The sequence below is a fragment of the Megalobrama amblycephala genome, linkage group LG13 (assembly GCF_018812025.1).
Source record: "Megalobrama amblycephala isolate DHTTF-2021 linkage group LG13, ASM1881202v1, whole genome shotgun sequence".
Classification (NCBI taxonomy): domain Eukaryota; kingdom Metazoa; phylum Chordata; class Actinopteri; order Cypriniformes; family Xenocyprididae; genus Megalobrama; species Megalobrama amblycephala.
Window position 1 is genome coordinate 89,285 of NC_063056.1, and position 17,640 is coordinate 106,924.

Below are 17,640 nucleotides of genomic sequence, written 5' to 3' on the forward strand. Positions count from 1 at the left end.
CATAGCAGCCTTTGAACTGTGGCTTTTTTTCCTAACTAGCTGCCTCTATCTTTCCAGCCTGACTGGAATAGCCCCTATTGACCGGTGTGAAATGCTGCAAAGCAGTTTCATTCACTTTGCAAGCACAGATGCACATTGCATGTCATGCATCGCACACGGGATTTCCCAGTGCAGCCTTGTGCTCTGCAACGCATGGGGTTTTTCAAGGCCACCATCTCCAGGAAATGAGCAGCACTGGAACGGACTGAGATATGGGGGATTGGAGCGACCCGAGATTTTTTGCCTGGTGGTGGAAGGTGTCCTTTCTCATTCTCTTGTTCTGTGACATGAGCACCTTCATGAAGAACATCACACTTGCTGAGGAATACCTGAGCCACTACCATGCGAAACTCAAGAAACTTCATGATAGATTTCCTTGGGGTGCCATTTTCCTGGTTATCTCTGCGATACAGCAGCCAGCTGTTGGCAAGGGCAAGATCCATGAAATGCATCAGCATGTGAATTGTCCACTTCTTCGTCCGCACAGACATTCGGTAGTAGCTCATCATTCTATCTGGCATGTCTACACCTCCCATCTTTGAGTTGTACTCGCGCACGATGCTTGGTCTTGTCACGGTCACATACTTTTTTCCCTTCTTGGACCACCGCTGGCAAGTATCTTCTGGCTGCTCTGAGTGAACAGTGGAGAGCATCACAACTGGCTTGTTGTCGTACCACTTGACCACGCATAGTTTCCCATCTGGACAGGCCCCTGTAAACGGGATCATCTGCTCATCTATTGAGACGCATTCTGGATGAACCTGAAGGCGGCAGCCAGTAAGAATACGGTCCATAAAAGGCCTCACATTCCAGAATTTGTTGGTTTCCCTCTTATCTTCTGATACATCATAGTCAATAACTACTTTCAGATGGCTCCTAAGTTTGAAGAAGCGATCACGTGACATTGTGTTACTAATGGCGGGGATTTGTAGGGCATTGGACCAAAACATCCTTATCTGTGGATAAGGCATGCAAGACATCAAGATTGCTGCTCCAAAAAAGTGATAAATCTCATCTACCGAAGTTGAGAGAGATCTCCCACTGTTACCCAGTGACATGGCATTTGTGCAGTCAGCAATGAGTTTCATCAGGTCTGAGTCAATGTACTGCTCCACATAATCCAGTGGCTGCCAACCTGTTCGCTCATCTTTCAGTCCATCATCTCCATCCTGAAACTGGACCAAATTTGGTCTAAATGGAGCAGACCTCCAGCGTTCTCCACGTCCAGCATTCCTTGGTTCTGGTCTGGGCTCTCCATGTCTCTGATCTTCCTCATCCAGCTCATCATTCTCAATATGCTGTTCTTAACGTCCACGTCTGTGCACTTGTGCATGATTTGGCTGACTTTCATTCTCAGAGTCAGTATCTTCAGCTGCATCAGGTGGTGTGTACTCTTCACCGGAATCATCTCCTGATGAATCAGGTGGCGAAAAATCAGGATGCTTATCCATGAGGTCAACATCTTGTAAAATGACTTCGTCCACAGCAGGATCATTATCTTCCCCATCTGAGAGATCCTCCACCTCAGAGTTGTTTGCAATTGCCATGAGCAATTGTTCTGCTCTTGACAATGAAAGTTTCGCTGTAATAACGTAAAAAAAATTAGAGATCCAGCTGGGGTTTGAGTAGGCCTATCTGCCGATATCCGATATTTACTAGAATGATTTACCAGGATTCTAGCATGATTCACCTTGATAAACCATATTGTAGTATTATTTATTATGATTTACTATGATTTACTCTGCTCACACACACACAGACAAATGTTGTTGTTTTTTCAATGCTAATGCGTCTAAATCCATCTAAATATTCCCATGTTTAGCTAACCACATGGTAGAAAAAATAACGTTATATAGTCCCAATGTCCTCAAACGAGTGCTTCACATTTACTGATGTCCTAGAGTGCTACTATTACTAAAATATGTCAAATTTTAATCCCCATATGATGATAGAGACAGTATTGTACATAAATACATTTGTTTCATTCATATAATTTGAATAGATTTTTTACCTGGGTCATTTTTCTTTTGGGAACTGGGGTAGAAGTTTTTTGCTGATATTCCAGCCATTTTGTTCTCACTGACAGTGGTGTAATGTTGTGATATCACCACAAGGTGGTGTGGGCAGTGTCCCTAAATGTGGCCAACAGGTCTAAGATTTACAAAATTGACTATCATTGTGTCAAGAGGCAAAAATGTAATGTCCTCATATGAGGTCGCAGGGTCTCAGTAGGGTAAAGCAAGTTTAACGAACCCTATGTTTACAAAAGCATCAGGAGTAACTCAGGTTACTTAAACTCCAGCGCCTTGATGCTCCGCTGGCCACAATACAGTCATCTACTTTCCTGTAAACGAGAGAGACCTGACATTCAGATCCCATTACACTGTATAATCTAATAACAGTCACTGTTCTCATTCAAATTTTATTGCCTGCATTACATGTAGGATTTTAATTAAATATTGTCAATTTAAAAGCTAAATTTAATGTCCAATGTTAGTATACGGTATGTTTGTGTGTGTGACAGTACTGTTCTGTGCAGACCAGAATAATCAGTAATAAAAGAAATTGTTGGCAATTAACTATTGAAATCAAAGTGTGCCTCGTGTTGCTGGTTCTGACTGTTTGTAGCTTTGATTGTATTTTTGTGTTTGGGCCAATTCGATCTGCCCTGCTCTTTCTGTTGCTCTTGCTTCCTTTTGTTCCCTTCATGCTTTCCCTAAATCTATGAGCATCTCTGACTGTTGGGTCGAAAGCTCTGTCCCTGCTTCCAAGTAGAGGTCTGCAATCCAACAGAGTGCGGCGCGGGACAAGTTTTGTTGAGTGCAAATGCGGAAGGGAATATACTGATATGTGGAGAAAGAAATGACTCATATGGACTCCAACCAACCATAATTATCTAATAACAGCTATCCATCTATTATTATTATCTATAAAAACAGCACGCGGAAGTCTGTAACTGAAGATCTGGAGTGTTGTGTTTGTGGAAATTGGAAAAAATATCCTATTGACACTGAAACGAGACAGAATCTACCCAGACCGGGACTGAAAAACTGTGTAGACCTCTTCCTATGGGCTTGTGCTGGTGGGAACAGGAGAAAATGTGAAAGTATCAGGCGGGAGTGTGATAAAATATAACATGTTTGGCAGGAGCGGTTCAGAATCTTGAAAAGTCCATCCCGTGCAGACGATTACTTTCAAGTGCTCTGCTTCACCCAATATATAATTTTTGTTCAATTCTGTCACTCTTTACTATGGCCAAAATCACTGTTAACGCCAATTCACACTGAACCAACAGACCGGACAATAATTATAAAAGTAATGCTGTTAAAATAATAGTAGATGAAATATGTCAACTTCCTACAGGTATTTTACGACTCCCTTAGAAATACCAAATATCCTATTTAACGGGAAAAGAAGAGTACAATTACAGGACAGAAAAAGGATTCCAGTTTCAGAATAAGATACCAAAGTGTGCAATCAAACTCATTCATGAACTCAAACATGCATCATCATATTTCACTGAGACCAAACGATCAGTTCAAGAAGTGTAGCCTAGTGGTTACAAACATCTGGGCTGATTTCCAAAAAAAATTATCCATATTGATCCATATTGATCCAGGGCAACTGTCCATATAATAATAATAAAGAATTATAATAAAACATTATGTCAATGGCTAATTGGTAATTAGGAAAGCAAGACAAAATCTTGTCTCTCTGCAGGCGCACTGCACTCGCAGTCAAAAATCACAGCCAATCAGAAGAGCGTGTGGGCGGGGTCTCTCTGCAGGCGCACTGCACTCGCAGTCAAAAATCACAGCCAATCAGAAGAGCGTGTGGGCGGGGTCTCTCTGCAGGCGCACTGCACTCGCAGTCAAATGGATAAACACGATCAAATTCATAAATATTATACCATTTTAACATTATTAAAAATACATACTGAGTGACTGAAACAATTTGTGTCAGAATACACTGTTTGAATGTTCTTGTTTCCTTTAATTTATTTTCAAGATCTGAGGTGAATTATCCACTGTTGCTTTCAGTCCAGCTTTAAAGGTCACACAAAACGATATTCAAACTCACATTAGACGCTTTTAACATTAAATAAAGCACATAATCAGTATCTGAGATTATCATTGTCATAGTTTGTATGTTGTTGTTCCAGCCGCGACGTTGCAAAAATAGAAACTGTTTCTAAAACAGAATCGTTGTGTATCATCTTTGCGACTGGTCAGGACAAAAACTCTAATAAACATGGAAAAGACGCCTTTTATCACGCATCGTGTCCATTCGGTTTAGGATGAGGTGTTGCTCTTTAAAATCTAGATCTACAATTTATCAATGCGCCAGCTGCGTGTCATAAGTTTTTCTCAAATGAAGCCACATTTTAACATGATACGACTAATCCTTTCGGAATCTACTCACGACCAGATGTTCTTCTATTTTAAAAGGGCAATGAGGAAATTTGGGACAAAGAAAGTGAAAGGAAATCACGTCAAAACAATTGGTAAATGAGGAAAAGATTCATTTTTGTGTTTCATGGGGAGAAAGGTCAGATGCTACAATGAAAACGTGAGAAAAGATAAACAAGTGGTTGTGATTTGCTGCCTTTCACCGTATCTTTTAAGTGGTAATAGGATAACCCTGGACACACGGGCCGCCTATCACACTGGCCCTCACACTCGACCCCTGTGTGAGCCAGAAAACGCCTGCTTTGTTTGCTGCTATTGGCTCCTATGTGCCTTTCCGTAATGAAGTGACCTGAAATAATGGAAAGCGCTCTGCCTCACTTGGATGATTTTTGCCGGGATAAGAGCAGGGATCCTGATTCCGAGACACAGTTCATTTCATTTTTCGCCTCTGATGAGATCTCCGTTATCTGATCAAATTGAACAGCCATTACCGGCTCTAGTTGAGGCAGGCGGACTGCTCCTAACAGAAATCCTATGCACTCCACTTTGTCAGCGTTTCTGAATTCATTGTCACCAGGGGTTGAGCTGGATGATAGGAATAATCTGGCACAACCAAGATTGACAGTTCATTTCAGAAATCAATATTTACAATTTACTTCTTTCAAAGTTCATTCTGGGAGACGATTCCATATTATCCCTTTCCAAATAAGCTGATCATATCTCGACTGGGGTCTAAAATGGGTTTCCCAAAATGTGCATTTTTGGTAAAAATCAATGTCGGCGTTGTTGGCTTTAATCTGGCCTTTGATGACAGTAAATCTTTATCTTTTCAGTGGCAAGCGGCGGTAGGGTGCTGAGAACATTTCCTCCCAGAACAAAGGCCCTTGCCCTGTGCAGTCTCTGCTAGACACATGGGGCCCTAATATGGCTGGACGTGCCTTGGACGGGTCATTAATCAGACCCGGTGACAGCCGGCGCTCCTCATCCACCGGCAGACAGATGAAGAGAGAGAAACGCACGGATTATAGAGAGGCTGCCTCCTCTCCAGCCTCCGATCGCAGCCTCTGCTTGTGATTTTATTCCATCTGAAAGTCATCTGCGCAAACTGGTTTGGATATTCCTCGCTCCATGCCTCAGAATCCCATAAAAATGCGGTTGATAATCTAGAATTTGTTTTCATCGAAATCCCAATTTTAAATCAGGATACTTTGTAAAAAAAAAAAAAAAAGACTACCAATTTCTGTGTGACGCTGCAGGAAAATCCATTGTTTTGTTTTGTTTTGTTGTTTTTATTTTGGGCTATTCTGCTTTAGATACGACTTCTTTTCTGACTTTAAACATTATTTCGCTTGATCTATTTGTGTCTGTAGATTTCAAGTTTGAGTCAGAAACCTCCACTTCACTAAACTATCATATATCATTCACCTGATCTGTACAATATTTGACTCCTAAAAATATGGTGAAAATGTATTTGTTTTCTGTCTGTATTTTCAGTTCTGTATTTTATGTTTTCACTATTTTCTGATTTATGGAGTGATAAAAAGAGAAATCCAGAATCCCATCTGGAAAAAATAACTTCAACAACATCAAACAAGAGTTGTTTAAGGACAATTCTATCCAAATTCACTTTCATTGGTGTAACCTAGTTGTCATGGTGAAGTATCCAAATGAAGGAAAAGGTTTAATAAATAATGTAAAATATAATAGCAAACACAAAGAGAGTGCAGAAAGGCAGAAAACTTAAGAAACAGAACTACAGGACAAGATGGGACAAGAACACGGGGAGCACAAGAGCTTAAACACACAGACGCTAATAAGAGTAACACTGCTGAGAACAATCAATAACAGGAAACAGCAGCTGAGCTAAACTACAGAATAAAAGTCCATTGAGTAGCACAAACAGAACACCACAGTAGTCAGGTTGCTCAGTCAGGATATTTCTGATTTGAATGAAACCTGATTTGAACTAAATATTTCCACATTTACAGCCTCGTCCAAACCTGATGGTTTAAAGGGTTATTTTCACCGTCGTGTCATTTCACATCTGTAAGACCTTCATTCATCTTCAGAACACAAATTAAGATTTTTTTGATGAAATCTGAGAGGTTTCTGTCTCCTCATAGAGATCCAACACAGCTAAAGCACCCGGGTATACTTCGGCCGTCCGCATTCGTGCACCATCCGCATGACGTAATTTTCGGCCGGCCGCACACCCTGGCCGCGTGCAGGCCAAATTTCGAGACCGCGCGGACAGTCCGTGTGCAACAGCGCATGCGCAAGCAGTATAGAAGAGTCCACTAGGTGGCAATACGCACAGTATTGAGCACAGTGTTCAGCCGTCAAAGAAGAGTGTGAAAAGACCATTTTAAAAACAACACACTTGAAAAGAGAAAAACACGACAATGGACAGTGAACTTGGCGAGCGTTTGTGCGAAGAGATTAGAAAGTAACCACATTTGTACAATTGTACATGTTTAAAGAGTACAAAGACGTGTTTAGGGCGGCAAATTGATGGAGGGGGATAAGTAAAATATGGGAAAGGATGGACTTCTTTTCTTCTCCGATCATGCCCAGTGAATGTCACGTTGATGACACGACGGTGCTGCTCTCCGATGTCTGGTAGAGCATAGAAAAAAGCTGTACTGCGCATGTGACGAACGCGGTCATCCGCGCGCATCCGTGGTGTAGTATACTTTGAAAGACGCGCGGACGTGACTGCGCGCGTGACACGTCCGGGCGCGGAAAGTGAAGTATACCCGGGGCTTAACACTTCAAGGTCCAGAAAGTTAGGAATGACATCATTAAAGTCATAATCATTAAAACATAATTTATCACTTTATTTACAAAATAATATTATCCAAAGCGTGTTGATGCAACAATGCCAGCTCTCATGTGAACACAAAACGCAGGCGTCGTGATGCTCTTGTGAACGTGCGTTGCAGAACAATATTTTTTTAAGTGGTAAATTATGTTTTGTTTTGTTTCGTTTGTTTGTTTGTTGTTGTTTTTTTGTTTTTGTTTTTTTTGTTTTGTTTTTTTGCTCCAACAAAGCACTCGAGCCACTGGAGTCACATTAATGTTGTCTTTTCTACCTTTCTGGACCTTGGAGTGCTGGATCTCTATGAGGAGACAGAAACCTCTCAGATTTCATCAAAAAGATCTTAATTTGTGTTCTGAAGATGAATGAAGGTCTTACATGTGAAACGACACAAGATAATAAATGATTTCATTTTTTGGTGAACTAACCCTTTAATGAGGAAGAATTGTTGTTCTCATCTACTTTATGAGCTTATCAAATAATACAAAAGTGCCCAATTCAATGACAGAGACTAAATAAAGAACTAAAACAAACAAAAAAAGCTAAACAAACAAACAAATAAATAAATCCGTTTTAGAATAAACCTCAAACTGCTATGTTCATTAGTTTGTGTAAAATGTTTGTAAAGAAAGCTTAGAAAGCCCCACTGCTAAAGGCACTGATAATGTAAAATAAGCTCATGCTTTAAATACTATTGATTTGATTCTAGATTTCTGTTTAATTGAAGCGTGAGTCTCTGTATGCGTTTTCTACATCACATTCATCAAATCAAATAGATAAAATCATATCAAACAAGAACGGTGTGGAGCACGAGTGATTGTAATTACAGTAAGTGAAACTGATCACAGGCTTTTCCTATAGTTTACAAAAACAAGAAAATAGAAAACTTCACTGAGCAATTTTCATCTGATGTAATAATATACAGTTGTTGTTGTTTTAATTGAATGCTGATGTTCTTGCCACACTGATGAATGTTTCGCATGATCTTGAGCAACACCAGCGGCTCTGCTGGGTCTGAGATTGAAGTATATTTCTGAACACTAGGTGTCACTGACACACCGGCAGGAGCACAGGTGAGACGCGCAGAAGTGTGAATGAGCAGAATCCTGAAATAAACGAGTGATTCCTGAAGATAAACACACAGGAAGAATAGATCTTTATGAGCATTACTGAGCATGATCTCATTCATTATGTTAATATGTGAATCTCACCAACCACATGTGAAGAATAATAATAATAATAGATAAATGACTACTCTAGATAAATAATATTCATAATGATGGGCATACACTAAAAATTAATTAATGATTAAAAATAGCTTATGGAATTTAACTTACTTTAACACACACAGAACGACTATAGTAACAATCAAAAGCTAAACATATATTGATGTATTGATATTGTGTGTGTGTGTGTGTGTGTGTGTGTGTGTGTGTGTGTGTGTGTGTGTGTGTGTGTGTGTGTGTGAGAGAGAGAGAGAGAGAGCAGGAAAGCATAACAGTTATTAAATCAGCAGTTATTCAGCTTATACAGTTAAACAAAATTGATTTTTAACAGTACAATTAACACTGTTAAAAACATAAATTAAATAACATGCTTTTTCAATTCATGCTCCCAGCCAAGTGATTTTGGTGTGAGAGAAAAATTAGATTTGATGTTAATAAAATAAATAAACATAGCCTATATTTATTATAAAACAAGACAAGGATACTAAATGATTTTTATCAAAGTAATCTCACTGCACAAATGGCATTTATAGTGTGTTAAACATGGTATCGTGTGGATGGGAATATGCATATTGAAATGATATGCAAATGAGTATATGCATAGTAAAACTAGGCGTTGTGAGCTCCATATATGGATATTTCAGGGAGGAGACGGGATGGAGCTGCAGGTGCGCACAATCTTCTGCCGACTGGGTTTAATAAAGGGATTTTTGTGCAGGTTCTGAAAAAGTTTTATACATGAGGCCCCTGGAACAGATTTCTTACGGCACAATAATTCAGTTTTTTAATGAGAAAGAGCCTCAATTTCAGGTCTAAAACGTGCATACCAAATTTATAAAAACACTTAAAAAATACATTCACATTTTAAAAACCTAATTAATAATAATTTATGAATAAAGTTTTATGTGAATAAGACTGTAATCATTTCTCTCAGCAGACTTCTCTAAGTGTCCCAGTGGAGCAAATTACATAATGCCATTTTCTAATTGGGTATTGAGTAAAATGACATGATGTATGATGTACAAACAAGTCCTAAATGAAATAATAATATACTTAGTGGTGAAAAACAGATAGATGTATTTAACTCTCATGAAAGTAGAAAACAGACAATCTCAAATTGAGGAAAATTACTGGTTAGCAATCATGTTAATATCTCAGAGTGGTGAATGGAGGCGCCAGACTTTTCTCCACTTCATCAATCAATTCATATCTCATTAGTTGATTTTATTTATGATTCTCATAATGGTCCCTGTCGGCCTCTGAGTGTGGATGATGGCTCAGCTGCGCTTCAAATGAAAGAAGACATCATGTATCTTATATAAGTTCATAGCTGCTTATTATAATGGTTTTTCCCAGCACTATTGATCACTTTTAGCCCATTTCAGAGATTAATGGAGAGGCAATAATTGTAAATAGTTGTAATTGGACATGCTGGTCAAAGCGATGTCTGTGTTTCATATTGCACAATAAAGCAATACATAAAAAACAGAACATTCATAAGCATTATGTAGAACATTTGGGTTTAAATGTAAGGTTATAGTACACACTGGGGTCAGATGTTGTCAACAAATGAAGTCAACATTGTTTTAATGTTTAAAATCTTCATTCTCTTCAAGACATTGAGGTTGAGCAAAGGAAAGATATGAGTGAGGAGAATGTTATAATGTCCTCCTCTCAGGTCTTGTCATGTTGAACAGAAGTTATGCATGTTACAGAGAAAATGAAGACAGAACGTAGTTGCCAAGGTCATTCCTGTTATAGCTTTGACAACAGAACTGGATTAATAGACCGAGACAGTTTTTGCATGATTTGGACATTTGGATGATTGAGTCTCAATTTATGCAATAGTAATCAAATTACAAGACAATCAGAAGGTGTGTACCTTATATGATTAATGTGAATACCAAATGATAAATGTAGAGCATATTTCTTCATTTTACCTCTCAGATGTAAAAAAAAAAAAAAAAAGAAAAAGAAAGAAAGAATGAAAAAAAAAGTGTCAAACATTTTTCTTTACTGTTTTCTCATGTAGCATAAAAATGTGCTTTCGTTTACGTTTATTCATTTAGCAGACACTTTTTTATCCAAAGCGAACATTTGATCAGTGTTTAGAAGAGTATCGGACCGAGAGCGAAATAAGAAATAGTGAGAATTAACATCAGCAGGATACAGTTGTGTTCACAGAAAACCTTTTTGACAGATTTGTTCAGATTCAGCTGTAGGTTTTGGAAGATCACAGTAAATGTTAATGTTGAGGGAAGGGATTTTGTGCAGGTTTCTCCAGGTACGATAAAGTGGAGTCTGCGGCTGACATCAATGTCTTGAACTTGATGAAAGTTCATGTGATAACATCTAAATTATATGACAGAATAATCCTGACAACATTAGTTTACATGAACAAAAGTAATTTTTTAAGGGTTTACATTTACTTGCACTATGTGAAAACGCATTTCATCTTTTTGAAATTGACAGATGTTGTGCAGGCATCCGTAACAACTGTCTTCAAATTTATCGATTTATCAAATCATGATCATTTATCTTTTAACAAAAGTTGTTATAAAAGACATTTTAGTGAGCAGTTTTCATATAATGATTGTGTGAAACCTGTTATTTTGGTTCTAGTTGTGGTTCTTGAGCTCAGACTCGAGTCCAGTTTTTAACGGATCACACTTGTCATGGACTCGGATGGATTTTTGACTCGGACTCAAGCCTTTGGGACTCAAAAAATGTTTCCGAGTGCAACCGAGTCCAGCGGGACAGATGATGGAAATATCACTGGCCTGACTGTGTCAGTACTGCATCGTCATGAAAATATATCATTTGCACGTGTTTTTAAGTCTCGCCAGTTTAAACGTTCAACCGATTTTGAATTGTTCAAGCGCAGTAAGACGCAGAAGAGAACTGAATTGCTGCGTATTCACATGAACACAGAGGGTTATGTGGGTTATGTCTAAAAGTAAACAGTTGGGGAAATATGCAGCGTTTTATTTGTACATTTGATCACTGCATTAAATGTCTGTAGTATTTCATATAGACCTACAGAATCCCATCCGGACAGAGTCTTTGACAAAAACACTCTTTTCTTTAGCAAAATGTTGATTTTTTTTTTTTTTTATGAAACTTACCCACAGTTGATTAAAAAAGTCTGAGTAATAAAATGGATGTTTGTTTTTCTTTCTTTAATATATTGACTGTTAACATATTCATACAACAAAATATTCAGGGTCATGAAAGCTTTGTGAATATGATCAAAAATGTCTCTTTAAAAAAAAAACGCTGGCCTGGAAAAAGTTAATCAACATTTTTATTTGACACAATCTGTATACAATATTTTATGTATTTTGTATGTATATGAAAGTAGAAAAAAACTAACAATCTCCATTTGATTTATTTTATTTGCCATCAAACAACAGTGCATTCAAATTGTTAATACAACAAAGTAATTACTTGTAGAAAGGCATGTAAAAGTCAAATGAACTGAATACAACTCAAATAAAGTTGTTAATCTGTTCGGCAGAGAAGGTTAGCGGACAGGTTTCGGCTCTCTGAGGCCGCGGGGAACGAGCAGAGACGAGACTGACAGCTCAGATGATGTCATCAGCAGGAGCCCCGGCAGAAAGTGCCCGAAAACACCCAGCGGGACAAAAAACAGGATAATGGCGGCAGCCGAGCGTGACCGTCCTCTCAGAGTAAAGCCACAGAACGTGTTCACAGATGTACTCTTAAAACCTCGGGGCACGGGAGAACTTTACATGACTTTACATGGACATTATCTTAATTATTTCACAGTTATTAAGCACACTTTTTAGGCCTGGAAATAAATGAGCATTATTAAAGGGGCTTTAAAAGAAGGCTACATCCCTGACAAAATGATTTTACATACATTATTCTGTTGTTCAACTATTGTGAGTTTATCATTGTTGTCATGAACGGGTTTGTGTAATCGTCCTCGGTGCAGATTGTAATGATGTCAGGAAGCCACTATCGATCTGTCTGCATCAAGCGTCTCAGAGCAGCCGCCGAGCGAACGCAGAGTAACGTTATAACAACTTTCAATATACGCATGACCGGGCGAAGCGGAATTGCTCCGCTCATATCGAGACTTGTGTTGTGCTCGTCTCTCGTTATCAACACCCTGCTTCATACTGCAGTAATGTTCATCTGTAATACATTAGCTCATCCATGAATATGATTTCTTCCAGATTCTTGTCCACCGGCTGCAGACGTGAAGACGACACCTCCCATGATTCTGTGAAATCAAGGCGTCATCAAGCTACTCATCTGGTTTGGATAAGCGACCTCTAGTGGCGAAAAATGACATATTGTGCCTTTAACAGGTTAATGTCAGTATCAGGACTAGCAAAATAATGGCAACTTACTCTCTTCGTACAGTGGCCAAATCCGCAGGATAACGGAGGTGGGTGAACAGGTGTGTGGTTCTGCTCCCTTATGCGCTCACTGTTAATCCAGACGGGGGTGATTAACGAGTCACAGAATCCAAGAAACCTCCACACTGGCGAGCTCTAACTTTCTCTGAGTGCAGGTAGAGCGTCTCATGCTTTACGCTGCGACTGCTTGTGATTTATGACAGATGGAAACCAGCGTTAAGGTGCAATACTTGACATTCCTGTGCTTTGGAATGTCAACCAGATATTAAATGGTTTGGCTGATATGGGACCATTCTTCATCATTCAAGCACAAGGTGTTTCTCCCAAGAAGACAAAGTGCTGTTACAACTTCTTGTTGTTGCTCAGACAGTCTCTCCGGCATGAAGAACACCAGATTTCACCGCGTCTTCGCAGCTCTACAGCTGAATTTGCGCTTCTCGTAGCTTGTCAGATGCGTTGGTGCTTCGCTGGAAGAACTGAACATTGTGCTCAGAATTATATAATGTTAGCACTGCATCATCAGTACCTCAGTACCAGCAGATCTAAAATATCATTCACAAAATTCATTAAATGCCTCATGATAACCCATTCCATGCATTTAATTGTTTAGCTCCTGTTTTTTTTTTTTTTCCTTTTTTTTTTTTTCTGGCAGAATGGGAATAACAATCAATATCTTCCATAAATTTGGTACTGTTTTTAACAAAAGTTGGAACAACTGGGTCAAAACCCCGGTCAATTGATAAACACAGTCTTTCAGTACCTGCTCATTCAACCCATCAGGTCCAGGTGCCTTATTAGGCTTAATACAGGATAAAAAATATGCAATGTCATGTTCTTCCAAGGTAATATTGTCATATAAAGGAATTTCGGAACAAATCCCATTAAACTCACAACTACATTCACCAGTATCAAACCTACCAAAAAAATACATCTAATTTACCAGCAAAGGATGCATCATATGAATGAGTGGAATTCATTTTCTTTCCCTTCATTCCCATCATCACATTCATGCATTGTATTACCCTTAAAAAATGTACATTCAGTTTTGGTTTTGCACTGTAAAAAAAAATCCCAGTAAAATTTGCAGTAAAAAAACAGCAGCTGTGGTTGCCAGAACTTTACCGTAAAAAATACAGTAGCGACGTTAAAAAAAATCTGTTACATTTACGGTAAAATAACGTATTTCATTAACTGATATAATGTTAATTTACCAACCTAATGAAGTATAATACACTGACAGTCACCAATCACAGTGGTGATAAGAGTCACATGATGAATCAAAGTTCATCACAAGCAGCTTTTCCACAAGCTGAGGAGGACAACACTAACATATAGAAGCACACAGTGTCATTCACACACACACTAAACACCATCATGGTAACATGCATGACATTTTAAAAATGCAATAAACATTAATTTAACAACATTAGATGTAACATAAAACCCTAATGTACATAACTGATTAGAAAAAAATGAGAAAAACTAAGAAGAAACAGAGTTATTTCAACGAAAATATACCAAATGTGAAGTGTCACGCAGGGTATGTCAATTTACGGTTTTTACGGTTTTTCACTGTAAATTTTACAATGAATTGTTATTTTTCACTTCCAAAAACGGTATTTTACCGTAAAATTACATTAAATGTACCGTTAGATCTATTACAGTTATTCACTGTATATAGTACGGAAACTTTCTGTAAACCAATTAACAGTTTTTCACCGCAGCATTTTTACAGTCTTTTACTGTTAAAATCACGGTTATTTTTTACTCACGTTTAGCACTTATAATTTTCCCCCTGAATTCTCTCTAATTCCTTATTGCCCTTTTATACAGGATACCTTCCTCTCATTAAGGCATAATTTTAGATCTTTGGTGAATAAGTTTGTATTGTTTGGGTATATACACTGAACACAATTGCTCTCACAGAAATTTAAATAGGATGTAATGTATCAGTAATATCATAAACACTTGCATTAAAAAACAGTCCCCAGTCCATCTGTTCAAAACAGTCTCTCAATAATGCTGAATGACCTACTATTTACAAAAATAGAAATATTTATACAAAATGAATGTGATTGTACCCAGTTTTTTGGGAAATACCTAATAAGCAACTTTGTTTTCACTAATAACTCCACAACTCCACTCTTGTTTAGTCAATTGTATATTTAATTATGTTTTACTATGAAAAGAAATGTACATATGGAGAACAAGTCATTCTGAGCAAACATGCTTAGTTTCATGAATTTATGATGCTTGGGAGGCTAACAGCAAATTCCAAAATATCAGACATATCAACTGAAAGATGAAGTCTGTGATATTAATGTTGTCCACTAGAGGGAGCCACAGGATAAGGAATCTTTGAAGCCTTTTTTCTATCAGTTTCCATCCCTTTGAGTGAAAATAAATGCATAGATATTATTTATTTGTATGGTGTGTTGACAGTATAGTTTATATAATTAGTGTACACGGAAATCCGCAAAATGCTTATTGATCATTAAATGTTTATTGAACTTGTATAGACCCCAATAAAACATTGTTTTAAATTGCCAGACATGATTAAATATACATTACTCCACTAATATAGTCCACTTGAGTGAATGAAAATGAGAGAGTGAATTCGGACACTAAGTGGGTTTTACAGAGCTTGTGCTCGCTGTTCAGTAATCATTAGAAACTTAGAGAACTGGCAGCTCCTATAGTAATGAAAAGATTTATCTTGAACTGCCATAAAAAACTACCATAAACCTCAATTAAACAATTCAATAATTAAAAAGGAATTTATACCTGTATGATATTACGATGTACCCACATTGGACCAGCGGTTAGGAAGATGGATGGATGGATGATTCAGCTGCGGGCGCCATCCTCTGGTCAGGCGCGGGAATTCATTCGTCATGCCGGTGCGGTTAAATTTTGTTGGAGGTCACATTGGTGCTGAAAAGAGCTGCCATTTCTGTTTCATATGAGAAACATCAAAAGGCAAACAAAATGAAAGGGTTAAAAAGGAATTTATACGAAAGTGAAACAAAAGATGGATGGATGGATGATTCATGCGGGCGCCATCCTCTGGTCAGGTGAATGCCGGTGCGGTTAAATTTTGTTGGAGGTCACATTGGTGCTGAAAAGAGCTGCCATTTCGGTTTCATATGAGAAACATGGCAAACGAAAGTGAAACAGTGCAGGTCATTTATCAGCTCTGACCAATAATGGACAGAAGCACAAGCTCAAAATAGGTTTATTTCTGCGCCGATCTCGAGCATGTGACAGCGTTACTACACAGCCCTGGGAGATCCAGTGAGAAAGAGTTTGAATTCGCCACAGAATTAATAACATCGCTGTGAGATCTAGTGGGAAACATTTAAATTCAGTGCAGAATTCCCTGCTTTAGACTACAGATATCAGATCAAATAGTGCTGACGTTGAAACCAGAAGAAACACTGTGCCACGAACAAGTTAATGCTCTCCATTCCACAAATCACTATGGATTTCTATCCTTTATGGATTTTCAACAAACATGTAACCAATCAGCATTGCGTATGACGGTCGAGGAGAGAGAGCAAGCAAGAGGGAGATTTAAAAAGAAAAAACTGCAGAAAGAGAGATGAGACAAAAGAGCTCAAAAGAATATCACTGGAATGAAGGGTTATGACCGGGCAAGATCTTTAGGATCCACGTTAATATCAGAAAAGCTTTCCAGCGCTGGAGAGAGCTAAGCGGGAAGACCTGGAAACAGACGCGGATGCTGCTCTGATTCCTCTTCACTGGGTTTTGATTGTCTGAAGCTGCTGTGCTGTTGGCGAACACTTTGTATTTACTCTTGTACTGTACGTTCATTTTTTGTGCTTCCTTGTCGTTCGTTCATCAACTGCGCTTTATTTTTGTGAAGCATTTTGTTGCGTGTGAGCTGTGATAAACAGACTTCCACTCTCCGCATTGCTGGTGTAACAGTGGCCAGATAGTGAGAGTTTTGCTGTAAAAACACTGCGCACTGACGACTGCCAGACAATGCAGTGTTTAGTGTCATTGTTAGTGCATTTGCCTCGCATGCCAGCAGTGATCGGGCCGGGGTTCGAGGCGATTCAGAGCAGGGTGGGTGTGAGTTTTGGAGGCGGAGCAATGAAGAGAGGGGTGGGTTTGTTTGGGTTGATTTCAAATATCATCAATGTCCAACAGCATTGTTCAAAATCTGCTTACCGCATCTTTAATTTCAGGGTTCATGCAAACTTTTGAGAGTGAAATTCAAGCATTTTTCAAGGACTTTTTAAAATGCTTCACACTTTTTCTTTCAAAGCTCTAAATATTTCAAAGCTCTAAATATTATCCAGATTTAATGTTATTTTTAATGTGGTGATTTGTAAAAATAAAAGGAAAACTAACACTTCTAGGCAAACACTTTAAAATAAGACATGAAATTAGCACTAGATGGCGGCAGAGGAGCACTTATTGACTCTGAATAGCTGGAAAAGTAGGAAAAGTCTCATGAAAAACAAAAACTTCTTCAAATTGTGACTAAATTACACAGAAATCACGTAAAGAGCGCTCCTTTTAATAATCACTGAAGCTGTCGGTCAGTTCAGTACGGTACATTTAATAAGAGTAGAATATTACAATTTTTCCCTATAAAAATGTTTTTGCTATTACTGTTAATAAGTTAATTTTATCTGCATCTCAATTCAAGCTCAGTGCTTTACTGTCAAATGTCCAATAGATAAACATGAAATATATTAATATTAGTAACTATTAATGCAAAACAATAGTAA